This window comes from Cervus canadensis, chromosome 13 (genome assembly GCF_019320065.1).
Source record: "Cervus canadensis isolate Bull #8, Minnesota chromosome 13, ASM1932006v1, whole genome shotgun sequence".
Taxonomy (NCBI): domain Eukaryota; kingdom Metazoa; phylum Chordata; class Mammalia; order Artiodactyla; family Cervidae; genus Cervus; species Cervus canadensis.
This window is the reverse complement of record NC_057398.1, coordinates 69,407,158-69,428,451: the sequence shown is the minus strand read 5'-3', so window position 1 is coordinate 69,428,451 and position 21,294 is coordinate 69,407,158. Positions and strand designations below refer to the sequence as shown.

The following is a 21,294-nucleotide window of genomic DNA, read 5'->3' as shown; positions in this document are numbered from 1 at the left end:
TGATCTGAGCCACAGTCAGCTACCAGTCTTGTTTTTGCTGACTGTATAGAGCTTCTTCATCTTTGGCTGTAAAGAATATAATCAATCTGATTTCAGTGTCAACCATCTGGTAATGTCCGTGTGTAGAGACTTCTCCTGTATTGTTTGAAGAGGGTATTTGCTATGGCCAGTGTGTTTTCCTTGCAGAACTCTATTAGCCTTTGCCCTGATTCATTCTGTACTCCAAGGCCAAATTTGCCTGTTACTCCAGGTGCTTCTTGACTTCCTACTTTTGCATTCCAGTCCCCAATAATGAAAAGGACATCTTTTTTGGGTGTTAGTTCTAGAAGGCCTTGTAGGTCTTCATAGAACTGTTCAACTTCAGCTTCTTCAGTATTACTGGTTGGGACATAGACTTGGATTACCATGATATTGAGTGGTTTGCCTTGGAAACGAACAGAGATCATTCTGTCGTTTTTGAGATTGCATCCAAGTACTGCATTTCAGACTCTTGTTGACTATGATGGCTACTCCATTTCTTCTAAGGGATACCTGCCCACAGTAGTAGATATAATGGTCATCTGAGTTAAATTCACCCATTCCAGTCCATCTTAGTTCACTGATTCCTAGAATGTCTATGTTCACTCTTGTCATCTCCTGTTTGACCCCTTCCAATTTGCCTTGATTCATGGACATAACATTCCAGATTCCTATGCAATATTGCTCTTTACAGCATTGAATCTTGCTTCCATCCCCAGTCCCATTCACAACTGGGTGTTGTTTTTGCTTTGGCTTCATCCCTTCAATCCTTTGGGAGTTATTTCTCCACTGATCTCCAGTAGCATATTGGGCACCTACCGACCTGGGGAGTTCATCTTTCAGTGTCATATCTATTTGCCTTTTCATATTGTTCATGGGATTCTCAAGGCAGGAATACTGAAGTGGTTTTCCATTCCCTTCTCCAGTCAACCACATTCTCTCAGACCTCTTCACCATGACATGGTTATCTTAGGTGGCCCCACAAGGCATGGCTTAGTTTCATTGAGTTAGACAAGGCTGTGGTCAGATTAGCTAGTTGTCTGTGATTGTAGTTTCAGTCTGTCTGCCCTCTGATCCCCTCTCTCAGTGCCTACCATCTTACTTGACTTTCTCTTACCTTGGACGTGGGGGTCTCTCTTCACGGCTGCCCCAGCAAAGCGCAGCCACTGCTCCTTACCTTGGACGCAGGGTAGCATCTTGGCCACCGCCCCCGCCCTTGTGCACAGGGTAGCTCCTTTTGACTGTGCTCATGCACTGTCGCAGCAGTCGCCACACTCATACAATGTGAATTCTACATAAATGCTGTCATTAGGCAGCAAATTCAAGTTTTGGTTTTGGGAACTTTCTGGAATTTTTTTCCCCAAATATTTTCAGTCTGTGATTGGCTGAAATTGGCAGATGAGGAGCCTGTAGATATGGCATGCCAACTGAACTTCTTGTGCTCTGTCATTGATCATTGGCTTGTTGACACTCCTCCTAACAAAGTTGAGGTAGCAGGCATTAGGAACATGGTATGAGAGCTAAGCAGAGATGGGAAATGTGACTGGTAATAAGGAAACTGAAGAGAAAAACAATAGATAAAGGAAAAAATGCTTGTTTCATTTTCCTCTGAAGATATTTAATTTCTCTTATTTTAATGCATTTCATAAAAATGCCTTTTATCCACGCATATGGTGTTGGAGAAGACTCTTGAGAGTCCCTTGGACATCAAGATCCAATTAGTCCATCCTAGAGGAAATTAGTCCTGAGTATTTATTGGAAGAGCTGATGATGAAGGTGAAACTCCAATTCTTTTGCCACTTGATGTGAAGAACGGACTTATTTGAAAAGACCCTGATGCTGGGAAAGATTGAAGGTGGGAGGAAAAGGGGATGACAGAGGATGAAATGGTTGGATGGTATCAATGACTCAGTGGAACATGAGTTTGAGTAAATTCCAGGAGTTGGTGATGGACAGGGAGGCCTGGTGTTCTGCAGTCCATGGGGTTGCAAAGAGTCAGACATGACTGTGTGACTGAATTGAACTGATGATGCAGTGAGCTTTAGGCCTGCTTTCTTTAAAGCTGCTTTTGAACCTTTCTCCAGTGATTATCATAATTACAGTTTAGCAATCATATACTAATTACATATTGATGTAGGAAGCAGAGTAATGAAAACATGAGATGAATAGCATTAGTGTATAAAGAAAAGTTAATATTAGGTCTTTGTCCATTGTTCCTGACATAGATCTTCAAAAACCCCTGGAATTTTCTAAGTGATAAGAGTACCTTTTGTTATTCATACTTGATTTTACGTTAACAAGGCAACTCGTGGAGACAACTTTAGGATGAAGGCTAGTTGCCAGAAACAGCAAAGATGTGATTAGGAAACTGAAACTTTCAGTGCCTGCTCACCTCCCTGCCTCCAGGGAAGGAGGAGGGACTGAAGATTGAGTTTCATCATAATAATTTAATTAATCATGATACATAATGAAGCTTTGATAAAAATACTGAAGAAAGAGGCTTAGAGAGCCTTCTGATTGGTGAACATATGTACCTGGAGGGTGGTACCTTCAGACTCCATGGAGTCAGAAGCTCTTGTGCTTAAGACTCTTCCAGATTTGTCCAGTGTGCTTTTTCATCTGCTGTTCATTTGCATTCTTTATATTCAAATGATAGTCCTTAAATATAACACTTTTATGAGTTCTGTGAGCCTTCTGGAGGATTACTGAAATTCAGGGAGTTGTGGGAAACTCTAGATTTGTAGCTGGATGAGTAAGAGGTGCTGCTGGATTGGACACACTGAGTACTTTGAGCTTATTGCTAAAATGAGAGCAGTCTTGTGCGACTGAGTCCCTACTCTGCGGGGTCTAAGCCAATTCTGAGTAATGAGTGCCAGAAGTGAATTGAATTGACATCTGTTGGTGTGAGAATGGCTCAGATGGTAAAGAATCTACCTGCAATTCAGGAGACCTGGGTTCGATTCAGGCTCAGGATGATCTCCTGGAGAGGAGAATGGCAACCTACTCCAGTATTCTTGCTTGGAGAATCTCATGAACAGAGGAGGCTGGAAGGTTACATGTGGCCACAAAGAGTCAAACATGACTGAGCAACTAACAACATTTTAATAAAGGGTCATGTCAATAAATTATATACTGTTGTATAGTCAATTTAATGCAAAGTTCCAAAGAATAACAAGGAGAGATAAAAAAAAAAAAAGCCTTTCTCAGTGATCAATGCAAACAAATAGAGGAAAACAACAAAATGGGAAAGACTAGAGATCTCCTCAAGAAAATTAAAGATACCAAGGGAACATTTCACGCAAAGATCGGTTCAATAAATGGCAGAAATGGTATGGACCTATCAGAAGCAGAAGATATTAAGAAGAGGTGGCAAAATACACAGAAGAACTGTACAAAAAAGATCTTCATGACCCAGATAATCATGATGGTGTGATCACTCACCTAGAACCAGACATCCTGGAATGTGAAGTCAGGTGGGCCTTAGAAAGCATCACTAGGAAAGCTAGTGGAGGTGATGGAATTCCAGTTGAGCTATTTCAAATCCTGAAAGATGATGCTGTGAAAGTGCTGCACTCAATATGCCAGCAAATTTGGAAAACTCAGCAATGGCCACAAGACTGGAAAAGGTCGGTTTTCATCCCAATCCAAAAGAAAGGCAATGCCAAAGAATGCTCAACGTACCGCACAATTGCACTCATCTCACACGCTAGTAATGCTCTAAATTTAGTAATGCTCTAAATTCTCCAAACCAGGCTTCAGCAATACGTGAACCATGAACTTCCAGATGTCCAAGCTGGTTTTAGAAAAGGCAGAGGAACCATAGATCAAATTGCCAACATTTGCTGGGTCATTGAAAAAGCAAGAGAGTTCCAGAAAATCATCTATTTCGCTTTATTGAGTATACCAAAGACTTTGACTGTGTGGATCACGAAAAACTGTGGAAAATTCTTCAAGAGATGGGAATACCAGACCACCTGACCTGCCTCTTGAGAAACCTGTATGCAAGTCAGGAAGCAACAGTTAGAACTGGACATGGAACAACAGACTGTTTCCAAATAGGAAACGGCGTACATCAAGGCTGTATATCGTCACCCTGCTTATTTAACTTATATGCAGAGTACATCATAAGAAACGCTGGGTGGAGGAAGCCCAAACTGGAATCAAGATTGCCTGGAGAAATATCAATAACCTCAGATATACAGATGACACCACCATTATGGCAGAAAGAGAAGAGGAACTAAAAAGCCTCTTGATGAAAGTGAAAGAGGAGAATGAAAAAGTTGGCTTAAAGCTCAACATTCAGAAAACTAAGATCATGGCATCTGGTCCCATCACTTCGTGGCAAATAGATGGAGAAACAGTGGAAACAGTGGCTGACTTTATTTTTTGGGACTCCAAAATCACTGCAGATGGTGATTGGGGCCATGAAATTAAAAGACACTTACTCCTTGGAAGGAAAGTTATGACCAACCTAGATAGCATATTAAAAAGCAGAGATATTACTTTGCCAACAAAAGTCTGTCTAGTCAAGTATATGGTTTTTCCAGTGGTCATGTATGGATGTGAGAGTTGGACTGTGAAGAAAGCTGAGTGCTGAAGAACTGATGCTTTTGAACTGTGGTTTTGGAGAAGACTCTTGAGAGTCCCTTGAACTGCAAGGAGATCCAACTAGTCCATCCTTAAGGAGATCAGTCCTGGGTGTTTATTGGAAGGACTGATGCTGAAGCTGAAACTCCAATACTTTGGCCACCTCATGTGAAGTGTTGACTCATTGGAAAAGGCCCTGATTCTGGGAGGGATTGGGAGCAGGAGGAGAAGGGGACGACAGGGGATGAGATGGCTGGATGGCATCACCGACTCGATGGACATGAGTTTGAGTAAACCCTGGGATTTTGTGATGGACAGGGAGGCCTGGTGTGCTATGATTCGTGGGGTCGCAAAGAGCAGGACATAACTGAGTGACTGAACTGAACTAAACTGAAATAGTCAATCATAGAGCAAACTAATACTCATTGGAAATAAATCCTGGGAGAAATAGGCAAGAATGTCAGTTATTTTTAGCATATTCACTCTGTAAAAGCAAGAAGGCAAGATTTTACATATTGTCAATTTAAAATCAAGCCACTGAATATTTACTGAGCATCTACTATTAGCCATATTCCTTGCTCACTGCAGGAAGTTATGAGTTAGAATAAAGTACATAGAATTTTTAGTTTGATAGGAGACATAGATATATAAGAATGAATAAAAACACATTGCCTTATTCTTTCTTTTTTTCTTCTTCAAACAAGTTGGAAAATTTTTTTTATTCATAAGCTAAGTGCTGGAATGGCTGGATAGGAGTTTGGTGCAATCTTCATGATTGATTATGAAAATTTCTCATCAAATTTTTAAGAGAATATTTAACTTCCCCTATATTGGTGCAGAAATAATTTGAAGTGATTATGTATTAGTTTCTATTGCTTTTTAAATGTGATACACCACTGCCTGACCTAGGGGAGTGATGATACATGATTTTCATGGATGTCTGTCTCCCATACACACAACTGTTTTAATGTACAAATGTATCTATTAAGAACCTGCATAATGTGGTTAAGTCTTGGTGCTATCACTGCTTGGGCCCAAGTTCACTCCCTGGTCAGGGAACTAAGATGACATGGTGTAGCCAAAAAAATAAAGGAAAAAAAGAAAAAATGAAGAATGTGCATAGTTTATGATTTCACATCATAGGTTCAAAGTTACCATAGATTGAATGCTAGTGTCCCTCTAAAAATTCACATTTAATCCTTCAACATCCTTTATTTATTACTGAACCCACATGTTTCTCAGAAGCTTACAGTTTTCCAAGTGTCTCAATTCTCTGGAGCATCAGGACCTCAGAGGAGAACAGGGTGCAGGCAGCCATTTGTGTGTCTTGTTTGTAGAGCACATATTTCTAAGTTATGTGTCATGTTTGGAGTCCCAGTTTGCCCTACACTCCTGGTGTACGGCTATTGACTCAGTATACTTACTAGGTGCACCTGTGAAGAGATCCTGATTTGGATGATAAATTGCACCCAGCTTCCTATTTCTAAGGCATGGACCATCTGTGTCTTACTGTAGGAGGGTAATAACTGCCTCAAAGAACTTGCATTCTCCTCTAAGATAAGGAAGTGGGTCTCGCACACCACAAACTCCTTCAGTATGAACTTGCCTTGGGTTGACTCAAGGGTGTTAGAGGACATGGGCCTGAGTTCACCTTGAGTTCTCATAAGCAAGATGGATTCCTGGAGTGTCCAGCCAATGCAACCCCCCTAAGCTGCCACTGAGACTAGAACAGACATGTGTGTGTGTGTGTGTGTGTGTGTGTGCGCATGCACATGTGGGTCTGTGTTCACGTGTGTGTGGGGGGTGGGGCGTGGTAGGAATCTACTCTTTCCAGTAAGAAGAGAAGTGGAAATGCAGAAAAATGTTCTTTATTACTGGAACTGCCTCCTTCTGCGTGCAATATAAAGAAGAAGTGAAAGAAAGGGGGATCGATTTAAAGTCATGATGACTCAGGGTCCTCTGATTCCCCAGTTCCTAAGCACACACTTCAGTGAGAAGCTCTAATAAGAAACCTGTTCTGGAAGAGATACACATTCAGAGCTGCTAGGCCCCCTGCCACCCCGAGACTCTTTCCTAGGAAAGCTCTAAACAGGATACACAAAACACTAGCAATTCGTTGAAGACGGTTGTATTTTACTATGAGGATTTTCTGCACTTGAATTCCAAAGGCCACTCCGTTGTCGAGCAATTTCATGAGAGGAAAGCCAGAGCTAATTGGCCAGGATATGAGAATCTGGAAAGAAGATTTGAGGGCTTTTGGTAAAGTAGAATAGGGGTGGGGAGAAAGAGAGAGGAAAAGAGTGGAAAAGAAGAGAAGATGTCGTGTCATACTCTGTAAAGAAGGGCAAGTAGGGTGCATGGTAGGAAAACCACTAGATTTGGTGTTATAGTATTACCATGTGTTGGGTCCAGGCAAAAGAATCAAGACATGTAAAAGAATCATAGTTGAGAAAGTACAGATAAAAACCATTAATGGATGCCAATAAAATCCTTGATTTTTCTTCACCTCCCACACTGTTCTAAGTCCAACCATGTTATCATCAAATTCCATATGGCACTGGATGGACACAGTTTAAAGAAACCACAGTTTTTACCAGAAACAAATGTCTTCTTCCAACAAAACCACATGTTAACGATAGCAAACCAAATGGCAGGGATAAGTAAGACTGAGGGTATTTGCCTTTTTATATAAATGCTATCAACTTTATGCAACAACTACTGTAAGTAGAAAAGATTTATTCTTTTGTTCAATAAAATTCCATTGACTGTCTGTGTTCCAGGCACTTGGCGCAATTTAAGAACCACATGTGGCCCCAGATTCATAGGAAATCCATCCTATTTCTGTAGTAAGACAGCTCATTCAGAGCCGCCTATCTAGATGGTTCAAATAAGCATTGTTGACACCAAGGCTAATAAGTCAGTGACTGCATTGTGATGTGATGGACACAGACACCAATGGAGCACTACCTGCATATCCTTCCTTCTCCCTACATTTCAAGTCAGGATGTCCTTATACTCTGGACAGTCTTCTAAACTAGTAGACACGATAGATGTGGTGGAGTAACTCCTCTTTCTCCCTGACAGGGTTGATGCTGAGCCCAGCCTCATCTGTCTGTCCAGGGAAAGCCCAGGGGTCTAGTTGCTTTAGTACCATCATGACAACAAGCAGGAGCAGTGGACCCGGTTTTATCTCCAAGACCCCCTCTGTCAACAGTGTGCTGTCCCACCCATTCCTAAAAAGATGGACCCAGAGCCATTTCTTCCCCTGAGATCTCCCAAATTTGCTGCACTAGAGACTGGAGCCCCCTTCCATTGCCTCAGAGAGTGAAGGCTCATGTTTTTATTTGCTTTGCTGTGTCTGTCTTTCCCATTAAGGGTAAACTTGCAACAAGATAAACGAGCGTTTTTGAGTTTACCACTTGAGACAAGGTGAAGTTTCATTCTTAAGAAATTTGTTCCAATCTTACACAAATATTTGCTCTTAGGCTTGTTTATTAGTAGGCAATAATAGCAACAGAATTTTTTCAAAAGAAACCTTCTTACACCACTATACAAACAACACATGTTTGTTATTTTTTTTTTTTTTTTTGCTGTGGTAAAAGTCATATGATATAAGTTCAGTTCAGTTCAGTTGCTCAGTTGTGTCCGGCTGTTTGCGACCCCATGAACCAGAGTATGCCAGGTCTTCCTGTCCATCACCAACTGCCAGAGTCCACCCAAACCCATGTTCATTGAGTCAGTGATGCCATCCAACTGTCTCATCCTCTGTCATGCTTAAATATGCTTAAAGTAGTAATACCAGACCACCTGACCTGCCTCTTGAGAAACCTGTATGTAGGTCAGGAAGAAACAGTTAGAACTGGACATGGAACAACAGACTGGTTCCAAGTAGGAAAAGGAGTTAGTCAAGGCTGTATATTGTCACCCTGCTTATTTAACTTCTATGCAGAGTACATCATGAGAAATGCTGGGCTAGAAGAAGCACAAGCTGGAATCAAGATTGCCAGGAGAAATATCAATAACCTCAGATATGCAGATGACACCACCCTTATGGCAGAAAGTGAAGAGGAACTAAAAAGCCACTTGATGAAAGTGAAAGAGAATGAAAAATTTGGCTTAAAGATCAACATTCAGAAAACTAAGATCATGGCATCTGGTCCCATCTGGGAAACAGATGGGGAAACAGCAGAAACAGAGGCTGACTTTGTTTTGGGGGGCTCCAAAATCACTTGCAGATGGTGATTGCAGCCATGAAATTAAAAGATGCTTACTCCTTGGAAGGAAAGTTATGACCAACCTAGATAGCATATTAAAAAGCAGAGACATTACTTTGCCAACAAAGGTCCGTCTAGTCAAGGCTATGGTTTTTCCAGTGGTCATGTATGGATATGAGAGTTGGGCTGTGAAGAAAGCTGAGTGCCGAAAAATTCATGCTTTTGAACTATGTTGTTGGAGAAGACTCTTGAGAGTCCCTTGGACTGCAAGGAGATCCAACCAGTCCATCCTTAAGGAGATCAGTCCTGGGTGCACATTGGAAGGACTGATGCTGAAGCTGAAACTCCAATACATTGGCCACCTCATGCGAAGTGTTGACTCATTGGAAAAGACCCGGATGTTGGGAGAGATTGGGGGCAGGAGGAGAAGAGGACCACAGAGGATGAGATGGCTGGATGGCATCTCCGACTCTATAGACATGAGTTTGAGTAAACTCCGGGCATTGGTGATGGACAGGGAGTCCTGGCGTGCTGCAATTCACGGGGTCACAAAAATTCGGACATGACTGAGTGACTGAACTGAACTGAACTGATACCATTTTTCTAGATTCCACATATATGTCTTAATATATGATATTTATTTTCCTCTTTCTGGCTGATAGACACACTTTTTTGGGTTTGATTCCTGGGTTGGGAAGATCCCTGGAGAAGGAAATGGCAACCCACTCCAGTATTCTTGCCTGGGAAATCCCATGGACAGAGGAGCCCAGTATCCTCCAATGTTTCATGTGACATTTGAATATATTTTGCATATTCCTTTAAACATATAACTAGACATAAATAAAAGTTAAGAAAGAATTACTTGGTTAAGGAAAAGTCGTATTTCTTTCTAAAACACATTTAAAAAATTAAGATACCAAATGATGTCAATAAACTGAAAAACCAAGGACATTTTCAACATCTGATTAACTATAGCCTACCTTAGAACATATAAGGAAAATTTTACAGCCTCTAAGATCCATTCAATTTCTTTCTGAATACCAATGTTTTACATTATTTCACCTTAGGTAAGTTCACAAGGATTTTATTTTATACAAGTATATTATGATTTCTTTTTAACTTTGCCAGAAACTGAACAGCAGCATTTCATATTCTTTGATTCAAGTATACAGATAATTTCTAAATGTATCTATTAAGAAAAATATTCACAGGGCTTTAAACAAAAACCAAAGGCACTAGTTGATATTTCATTATAAATTTTAGTCATTACAAATTTTGAAAAAATATTCTCTATTTTATTCAGCTTATAGTATTTTGCTATTAAAAACCTAGAAGTGTTTTCATCATGTCCAATGGCATGCATAAAATTTAAACATATCAAGATATCCTAGAAAATAATCATTTCCCATATTTTTTAAGGACAGCTTAACTGTACATGCATATTTAGGACAATGACAAGATAGATTTTTATTTCTTTTTTTAACTGAGGCTTAATGATATGATAGTGCTTCCCTGGTGGCTCAGTGGTAGCGAATCTGCCTGCCAGTGCTTTAAACGTAGGTTCAATCCCTCGGTCGGGAAGCCCATGGAGAAGGAAGTGGCAACCCACTCCAGTATTCTTGCCGGTATCCCATGGACAGAGGAACCTTGCGAACTACAGTTCATCAGGTTGTGAAAGAGTCGGGCGTGTTTTAGCCACTAGAGTTCAGCCACTAAACAACTACAACAACAATGATATGATAACCTTTAAAACAACCTGTAAGATGTGATAAGATGTTTACACTCTAACCTATTCTATGTATCTCATGTGTGCTCAGTCGCTGAGTTGACTGATGAGGGTTCTGTGCCTACGTCACGAAGATCCACTGGAGAGGAAATGACAACCCACTCCAGATCTGTTTCGCAACTCCTTGCTTCTGTCCTTCTTCCCTGCTGCTACTTTAAAAGCAACATCTACTAATTGAGAAGGATTCATTTCAAATACACCATCTAATTTCTATGTATTTTAATTTCTGGGGCATTGCCTGATGAGGGTCACATTTATCATCCTTACATTCTTAGGGCCCTCAGGGTCTGTATCTGCATAGCACCTATATACTTGATAACTTCTTTCTGGAAACCGTGATGGATCCTCAGTTGGTTTTTGTTTTATCTCCTGAATTTTGTTTCAGCTCTTTTGTCTGGGTACCCTGTTGGGTTTTCTCTCAGCCCTCCACACCACTAGGTGTGACTCCTGTTTCTCCTGATGTGATGTGATAAATGCTTCTACATATGGCATATCACCTCTTTTCCTTGCTTTTAACAAAACACTTCTAACTGTGAGATTGCATAATAGTTGAGTGAGCCATTCAGAAGCCATTGATCTTCTGAGCCTAACATACATTGGGTCCACATTCTATTACAATAGCATAGTCATAGGCTCACAATTATATTTTACTCATTTATCCAGTATACACCCTAAAGGGCTCTACTTCAAGATAGATGGAGCAATTCCCATTTATAGATGGAATACTTTCCAATTTCTTTTTAAGTATGACCAAACCACAACACAAAAGATGTATGCAAATTCCAATTTTAAAAAATTCCACAAAGAAATTGCAGCATCAATACACCAACAAGTTAGTTCTCAACTCCCAAACTTACCCTACAAACCAAAGAACTAATTCCAACTAGGATAGGTTACCCCTGCAAGAACTAGTTCCTCAACAAACTGGTTCCAACTGAATTGGTTCCCAACTCCGGTAAATAAACTTACCCTACAAAACAAATGAACTGATTTCAACTAGGATAGGCTTACCCCCACACTAAGATATGGCATCTAGTCCCATCACTTCATGGCAAATAGATGAGTAAACAATGGAAACAGTGACAGACTTTATTTTCTTGCACTCCAAAGTCACTGCAGATAGTGACTGCAGCCATGGAATTAAAAGATGCTTGTTCCTTGGAAGAAAAGCTATGACCAGTCGAGACAGCATATTAAAAAAGCAGAGACATTACTTTGTTGACAAAGGTCCATCTAGTCAAAGCTATAGTTTTCCCAGCAGTCATCTATGGATGTGAGAATTGGACCATAAAGAAAGCTGAGTGCTGAATAATTGATGTTTTTGTACAGTGGGGTTGGAGAGAACTCTTGAGAGTCCCTTGGTCTTCAAGGAGATCAAACCAGTCAGTACTAAAGGAAATCAGTCTTGACTGTTTATTGGAAGGATTGATGCTGTAGCTGAGGCTGAAGCTGCAATATTTGGCCACCTGATGCGAAGAACTGACTCACTGGAAAAGGCCCTGATGCTGGGAAAGATTTAAGGCAGGAGGAGAAGGGGACGATAGAGGATGAGGTGGTTGGATGGCATCGCCGATTCAATGGACATGAGTTGGAGCAAGTTCCGGGAGTTGGTGATGGAAGCCTGGTGTGCTGCAGTGAGTTGGTGATGGAAGCCTGGTGTGCTAAAGTCCATGGGGTCACAAAGAGTTGGATACAACTGAGTGACTGAACTAAACTGGACTGAACCCCCACAAGAACTAGATCCCTAATGAGCCAGTTTCAGCTCAGGTACAGTCCAACAACAATTAAGCTCCCCAACAGTGTACCCCAACCAAGTTGGCTTGTCCCCTAATTGAAAAGGCCAAATTGAGGGGGGAATATTTTCCCAGTGTGCACACTGGAGTGACTTACCCTACAGAAGTGAGTCCATCAAAATAAATGCATGTTTTGTTTCTATTGCAGTCATTTGTGAAGGACTATATGATTTCTATCAACAGGCTTCTGTTGGGATTGGACACTACACCAGGATCGGGGTTTCTTTGCTCTGTAAGTTACTAATGTCTGAAGTGTAAGATTATTCTGACAGGCAGTTCTCAAATCCATCTATAATGGTCTTTGCCTGACTCCTCTATGTCATTTATTTGTTTATTTGTCTAATATGTGCTCAAAAATAGTATGTTGGCTTTTAAAATTCATTTAAAAATGTTTAGGGAAGACATTATTTAAATTAATAATCCTGTAGATAGCCATTCTGAACAAAATTCACATTTTTTTTTTTTTTTTCTAGCTGGCATTTGAGACGCACAGTTTCTGACATGGGATACCATACTGCCAAGGATAACACTGATCATGCCATTTAACATCTGAGTTTGTTTTTTTTATTTTTTCTCTTATTTTTGGCCATGCCCCACGACTTGCAGGATTTTAGTTCCCTGACCAGTGTCCCCTGTAGGGGAAGCACTAAATCTTAACCACTGGACCACCAGGGAATTCCCTAACCTCTCTGTTTTATAAATAAATGGACTATGTCCAAGTGTATTTAATGAAGTGACTTATTAACGATGCAAATTCATGATTAGCAGAGAGGGAGCAGCACTTATGCCTCCTATTGGAAGTCCTTTGTTCCTCCTATTGCACACCTTTCTCAATAGGGATGCTATAGAACTTTGGATGGACAGTTCGTTTTTGTGCAGTGTCCTTTGCACTTCAGAATTTGTAGCATCAGCAGACCCTGTCCACTAGTAACTAGTAACATCCACTAGTTATTACTGCATTCAAACAAGTCCTTACATACAGGGAAGCCTGGCACACTGCAGTCCATGGGGTCACAAAGAGTCGGACACGACTGAGCAACTGAATTGAACTTATATACAGGTTTCCAACAATTCCCAATCAATTACCAGTGATGTCTCCCACTGATATGGAACTAATGCAATGCCATGCTGCCACAAATTGAGCAGTGGGTTTCTTAAATTTGGGTGAACCCGGGGGATAAGGTTTAAATGGAATGCAGTAAATAACTTTAATATGTGGGTTAACATTTATGAAATGTTGTTTTGCAATTTTAAAATATCAGTAAAATCTACCTTTAAGGAATGAAAAATAACCACTGAGTTTTTTATTTCTTTAAAATTTGCTATGTAAATAATCCAATTATATTACAGATGAAGATCACTGCAGACGACTTACGGATCAGGACTTATGCCAGACTTTATCAGAAGTTATGTTCTTCTACTGGGGATGCTCCCAATGGAATCTACAGAATGGAATCTCAAAAGCTTACTACATCTGAGGTTTAAAAACATCAAGATATTCCTGTCTTAATGTTTAATGTGATTGAAAACTGCCATTCCTGAACCTAGAAACTTATTTTTGAAATATACCATTAAATACCATAAAATATTTTTGGCTAAAGGGATATTCTAGAGTTTGGTCTCTGAATGTCTTTTGTAGGTTTTCAGGAAGTAAATTAATTTTAAGTACATTTTTGACACATAAGAAAATTTCTCTGGGCAAGCAATCTAGTTCTTAATATAATCTTCAACTCCAATATATTAGCATTTGGAAAGAAGGAAACAGAGATAAGTTAGGGAGTATGAAACTCACATTTTTCAAACTCTAGGTTGAGGACTACTTTGGAGCCAAGAAAAAAAACCCCAAGAACAGTGCCAGACCTTCCTAGGGGGAAGTTCAGTAATTATAATAGCAAATTACAGCATATTAAAAATGGAACTGAATTTACAGTGGCTGCATAAGATTGAAAATGTATCCACATTTTAATTTGGTCATACTGTGTGGTTATAAAATATGGTTTATAGTCTTGAAATATTTATCTTCTTCAGACACACCAAAGTTACTCAAAACTTTGGTTAACCATTTCTTTCTTCAGTCTTATATGAAACAGAGCCCCAACTATGAGACTTAGATCAATTAATGCATTTTAATAGTCATGTAATCATTACAACAAAATGAAAAGTGAAACTGCAAGTCGTTCAGTAGTGTCCATCTCTTTATGACCCCAAGGACTATACAGTCCATGGAATTCTCCAGTCCAGAATACTGGAAGTGGATAGGCTATCCCTTTTTCAGGGGATCTTTCTGACCCAGGAATCAAACCGGGGTCTCCTGCATTGCAGGCAGTTTCTTAAACAACTTAACTATCAGGGAAGCCATCATTATGCCAGCTTGTGATTAAAATCAGTGAATCTATGTGTAGAAAAGAAGAGCTTTAAAGGAAGCATAAAGGTAATGGAGTAGATCTTTAATTTCTTACTACAATTTATAGTTTGACATTTAATTAAGTGATACAGAGGTCAGAAGAAAATAGTTCCATTTTTCTGAGATGCTCTTTGCTGGTTTCACTGCAGTTTCAGAGGTGCTAAACGATATCTTATTGCCATCTCTGCAGTTGAATCTGAGTTTGTCATTGGCTGTGGTCCCGTGGTTCACACTACAAAGAGCAAGGCCAAATTGGAGAAAATCAGGCATGACCGATGGGAGGAACATACCAGACAGTTAAATGTGTAGGACAACTTGACCACATACACCTAAAATTTTAAGAATATTGCATCCCCAAAATATTATTTGATTAAAGGTTAAAAGTAAAAAGTGTTTTCATACTTAAGCAATTAACCACTACTTAGTCAAGCTTGGTAAGGAAAAGAGGATTCTTTTCTTTTTTTTTTTCAGTGGGTTTTGTCATACATTGATATGAATCAGCCATGGATTTACATGTATTCCCCATCCCGATCCCCCCTCCCACCTCCCTCTCCACCTGATTCCTCTGGGTCTTCCCAGTGCACCAGGCCAAGCACTTGTCTCATGCATCCCACCTGGGCTGGTGATCTGTTTCACCATAGATAATATACATGCTATTCTTTTCGAAACATCCCACCCTCACCTTCTCCCACAGAGTTCAAAAGTCTGTTCTGTACTTCTGTGTCTCTTTTTCTGTTTTGCATATAGGGTTATCGTTACCATCTTTCTAAATTCCATATATATGTGTTTGTATGCTGTAATGTTCTTTATCTTTCTGGCTTACTTCACTCTGTATAAGGGGCTCCAGTTTCATCCATCTCATTAGGACTGATTCAAATGAATTCTTTTTAAGAGCTGAGTAATATTCCATGGTGTATATGTACCACAGCTTCCTTATCCATTCATCTGCTGATGGGCATCTAGGTTGCTTCCATGTCCTGGCTATTATAAACAGTGCTGTGATGAACATTGGGGTGCACGTGTCTCAAAGAGGATTTCCAATTAGCAGAATGCTATCCTGTTTTTATCTTACAATATGGATTTTGTAAATGGGTTTTTGAAAATAGTTAATTCTTCCCTTGGTCAAGTTCATATCCATCTTTGTAATTTTATATTATTAAGAGACATTGTTGTATGCTGTCAACAGTATTGATTGGGAAAAGATAATTGAATGGAACACATATTTTTGTTTAAATTTTATACACTACCTATGATAGAAGAAAGACAATTTAAAGATTACAATAAACTTCGAGTGCTTTTACAGCAAACTGTATTAGTAGGGGCAGAAATTAATGTTACTTTATATCTAACATGACCTGACTGCTACACTTGAAAAGGAATTCTACTTTTATTTTTCTGGCAAATAAGGCAAAAATAAGACTGTTGAGTTATTTAATAATTGTAGTTTGATACACAAAAGGATGTAAGTTCACCTATAGAAAGATTGCTTTTCCTGATGACTGTTAACAGAGTGAGTATATTATGTGTTTCCTTATTTGAGATTTAATATTTAGAAATATTTAAGAGATAACTTGGGAACATTATCTGGCTTTATAGTTTTGCAAGATGCTAAAGTACCAATAAGGTGATATCCCTTAAGTCAATGTTCTTTTTTTTTTTTTTTTTTAAGAGGGGTACATCAATTAAATATTTACTCAGTAAAGACATTGGGTTTTGTGCAAAGAGGAAGCCATTCTTTTATTCCTGATTATATTTAAAAAATACAATAAGAACTTAGTGAATCTAATGATATTTGGTTTAAAGAGAAAAAAATTATCTTAAGTTATAGCACTGCTTTGGCTGGGAGGGGGATGGCTCCAAATCCTTTAGTAGATGTCTTTGCAATGACACGTCACTGATAAAATATACATATAGTTAAAATCATGAAATTTATTAAAGTCCTAGCACATTTACTCAGTTGAGGCTGTAATTGGTGAAAGCAGGATTCATACAAAGACAGACATATAGTGGGGGCTCGTTCAGGGTCAGAAAAATTCATTCATGGCAAGTATGTGCACCTGGGTCAGCCACTTTTCAGCTAGTTGTACATCATTGAGCAGGAATAAACCACTCTCTACGTGTCTATTTCCGTGAAGTTTTACAAATACCAGGATCTCTCAGCTCATAAAACAGAAAATCAGCAAGAACTTAGGCTTCCCTAGAGGACAAAGGAGAATGAAATTTCTGCCGACAATTTTTTCTCCATAATTCTCAAATTCAAAAAGCTTATTGAGCTGATTTTTTGGCAAAACCCCACTTTAACAGTTGTGAGATTTTCTCTAATATTTACTTATTCCAGTTAAAATTAGCATTCACATTTTTCATTACAGAAATATTATTTTTATTATAAAATGCTAACCAAGGCCCTCTGAGGGTATTACCTACTATTCAGTACACGATGCAGTACTATCTTTCCAAAATCTGAAATCTTCTGAACTAACGAATATATTTATTCTTGTTTTTTGGTAAGAAAATGTAAAATTATATTTGCCTTTAGTTTTCCAGTGTTTTGAAGGTCACATTTTCTTAAAGTGAAATAAAACCAGTGGAAATTTTACTAGAAACTAGAAAGAGATCATTTTAAAGCATATTAAAATACTGACATCTTTAGAGTATACTCAACAAATTTGTAGAATCTGTTACCCTGCTGTTCACCTTCATAGCCAATAAATGCCAAATTTTTAAAAAACTGTGTATAGTATAGATCAGTTCAGTTCAGTTCAGTCGCTCAGTCATGTCTGACTCTTTGCGAACCCATGAACTGCAGCATGCCAGACCTCCCTGAGCATCACCAACTCCAAGAGTCCACCCAAACCCATGTCCATTGACTCAGTGATGCCATCCAACCATCTCATCCTCTGCTGTCCCCTTCTCATGCCCTCAATCTTTCCCAGCATCAGGATCTTTTCAGATGAGTCAGCTCTCCCCACCAGGTGGCCAAAGTATTGGAGTTTCAGCTTCAACAGTCCCTCAAACAAACACCCAGGACTGATCTCCTTTAGGATGGACTGGTTGGATCTCCTTGCAGTCCAAGGGACTCTCAAGAGTCTTCTCCAACACCACAGTTCAAAAGCATCAATTCTTCTGTGCTCAGCTTTCTTTATAGCCCAACTCTCACATCCATACATGACCACTGGGAAAACCATAGCCTTAACTAGATGGACCTTTGTTGGCAAAGTAATGTCTCTGCTTTTTAATATGCTGTCTAGATTGGTCATAACTTTCCTTCCAAGGAGCAAGTGTCTTTTAGTTTCATGGCTGCAATCACCATCTGCAGTGATTTTGGAGCCCAGAAAAATAAAGTCAGCCACTGTTTCCACTGTGTCCCCATCTATTTCCCATGAAGTGATGGGACCAGATGCCATGATCTTAGTTTCCTGAATGTTGAGCTTTAAGCCAATTTTTTCACTCTCCTCTTTCACTTTCATCAAGAGGCCCTTTAGCTCTTCTTCACTTTCTGCCATAAGGGTGGTGTTATCTGCATATCTGCGGTTATTGATATTTCTCCCAGCAATCCTGGTTCCATCTTGTGCTTCCTCCAGCCCAACTGCATGTACTCTGCAGTATCATGTTGTACTCTGCATTGAAGTTAAATAAGCAGGGTGACAATATACAGCCTTGACTAACTCCTTTTACTATTTGGAACCAGTATATTGTTCCATGTCCAGTTCCAACTGTTGCTTCCTAACTTGCATACAGGTTTCTCAAGAGACAGGTCAGATGGTCTGGTATTCCCATCCCATCTCTTTTAGAATTTTCCATAGTTTATTGTGATCCACACAGTCAAAGTCTTTGGCATAGTCAATATTACAGAAATAGATGTTTTTTCTGGAACTGTCTTGCTTTTTTAATGATCCAGAAGATCTTGGCAATTTGATCTCTGGTTCCTCTGCCTTTTCTAAAACCAGCTTGAACATCTGGAAGTTCACAGTTCACGTATTGCTGAAGCCTGGCTTGGAGAATTTTAAGCATAACTTTACTAGCATGTGAGATGAGTATAATTGTGTGGTAGTTTGAGGATTCAAATAGGACCTGTGATGGATTTCTTCTTATACATTTATATTCTTGAAACCTTGATTTATCTTTATGTGATTTGCATTTTTTATTTTATTTTCCATTTTCTTCATGTAATCATGTTAAATAATTGTCTTTATGACCTTAGAACTTAACACAAACTCCCAAACATAAATAGAATTAAAGAAACTATTGAAAATATAAATATTTTCAACTTTAAAAATTGCATTTTCAATGTGAAAACAGTGGTACATTTCAGCCCGCTGTGGAATACAATCACAAGTGTAAACCTTTTGTGTCAAAATTACCAAGGAAATTATGAGTCTATTTTTGAACTCATTGAAATTCAGAGAGAAGCTCTATGTTATCAAAATTCCCGAAAGTTTGACAGAATGACTGGTGTGTTCTCTATGATTTGAAGCCATGTAATCAATGTAAACTGTTTATTAAATTACTCTGAACATTCTACATTATTTATTTAAGTTTTAATAAGCTCTCACTCTGTTATATTCTTAAATATTCTAATTTTGATTTTCTATATATTGATTTCTTTAGAGTTTACAAAATATGTACTAAGGAAGCTTCTCTTTGGGGTGTAAGAATGTTTTAGCTGCTTTCCAACATTTTTCACATGATTGTACATAGACAATCTAACATTTGTTTAGCATGAAGTTGCTCAGCAGTTACAGCTACCATGGCTGTCTGCTGGTGACACAAATTGAAATTCTAGTTTGATGCAGAACACAGGTCTGGCAAAGCAAGGTTTATTGAGCTCATCTTAGAATTTTTATGGTTTATTTATTAGAATATGTTTTATAATGCTTTGAAAAGTTACAAATGAGATGAAACTTCTAGGCCTAAAGTTTTTCATTTGTAGCAGTATTTCACTTGACCTGATTCATAAGTTTTCATTTTATTTATAATGTACTGGCAGACATTATTTCAGGGAGTATTTTAGGAACATGTCACAAGCCAAATTTCTTTACCTTGCCTCTCCTAAAGGCATTCTTGAGTGTGAATCCAGACCTAGTCCACAGTGGTAGAAACACTAGTTAGTAGTAACACCATGTCCCAGAAAGGAGTTTTCATTTGGTTAAAAATTATACAGATTAACGTTTGAAAGTGGACTTAATTTTTTTGAATGTAGTTTTTGGCTCTGTTGAAGTTTTCCATGTTGAGTCATATGTTCTGCACTTTTTATTTAGATGTCAAGCTTTAATATCTCTTCTTCTCTGACTTACCATTTCAGATGCAGAAAGTCAAAGATTTGGCTCATTTCTGAAGTTTTGTAGCCAATTGAAAGTTGACTTGTAACTTTCTTCCTGTAATTGCTTTCTTTCTTATAGTTACTATTCTAGGCCTTAAAATCCTCCAGGTAATTCTCTCTGTAAGCTAAGCATCTTCTCTCTAATTTGCTGGGAAGTTTAAGTGTTCCAATATAAGTGTCTGCTAAAAATCCTTTTATGAAGAAAAAGCTCTAATTGCAATTTAGATATTAAAATATATTTATCCTTGTAATTCCAATTTTTTCTTCTACAATTTTTTCTTCCCAACTTTTCTCTCCCTTTCTCTCTCTCAACCTTCAAATTTGTTCAGATTTCCTCAAACCTCAAGAAACTTTCCCCTTTTATTCTATTTGTTTTTCTTACTTCACTGTTGCTGTTAAATTCTCAGAAGAGTTCATGTATGACTTCCATTCTATTTCTTATTCACGTCTCCCAGTTTTTCCTCACACTTTAATCAATCCTATTCTTACTAAAAATCTCTTTTAGCCAAAACCATTAGCATTTTAAATTAGTTTTGATTTGTTTAAACATCAAAGATACATTAACTGGGGTCACTGTCTCTTACATTTTAAAATTCTCTTGTCTGTTTTCATTTTATGAATTACTCTTGCTTCCCCTGGTTTATTTCTTTTCCTCCTCTTTTTTCTGTTCAGTTCCTGCCTATAACAACTCCTTTTATTTAAAAAATTATTTTAAGTCTTTATTGAATTTGTTACAATATTGCTTCCATTTTATATTTTGGTGTGTGTGTGTGTGTGTGTGTGTGTGTGTGTGTGTGTTTTGGTCCCAAGGCATGTGAGAACTTAGCTCCTGGACCATGAATCCAACCCACATCGCCTACATTGGAGACACAGTTTCAAACTCTGGACCACCTAGAAAGTCCCAATAACAACTCATTTTAGATGTTGCTACTGTGATCTTCCATCTGAAAGCTTGACTCTAATCTCCTGTCCTGCGATTGTTTCTATAACTCAGGACATCAAGGAGAGGCAAGGATTTACCTCCTATCCTAGAATGGGGCTTCATCTTTGGATTTCAGAAAGTACACCATGATCTAAGTGTGGGCTAAAGAATGTTCAAACTACTGCACAATTGCACTCATCTCACACAATAGCAAAGAAATGCTCAAAATCATCCAAGCCAGGCTTCAATA

At 38.7% G+C, this 21,294-nt stretch overlaps 1 long non-coding RNA gene across 1 annotated transcript; it reads left to right on the top strand.

Moving 5' to 3' along the window:
* The first annotated feature begins 832 nt into the window (after nucleotides 1-832).
* LOC122452566 lies at nucleotides 833-10,594 on the top strand. The gene is made up of 3 exons (XR_006272750.1): nucleotides 833-1,040; nucleotides 8,948-8,951; nucleotides 10,583-10,594. It is a non-coding gene; the product is annotated as an uncharacterized LOC122452566 (long non-coding RNA).
* The last annotated feature ends 10,700 nt before the right edge of the window (nucleotides 10,595-21,294 follow it).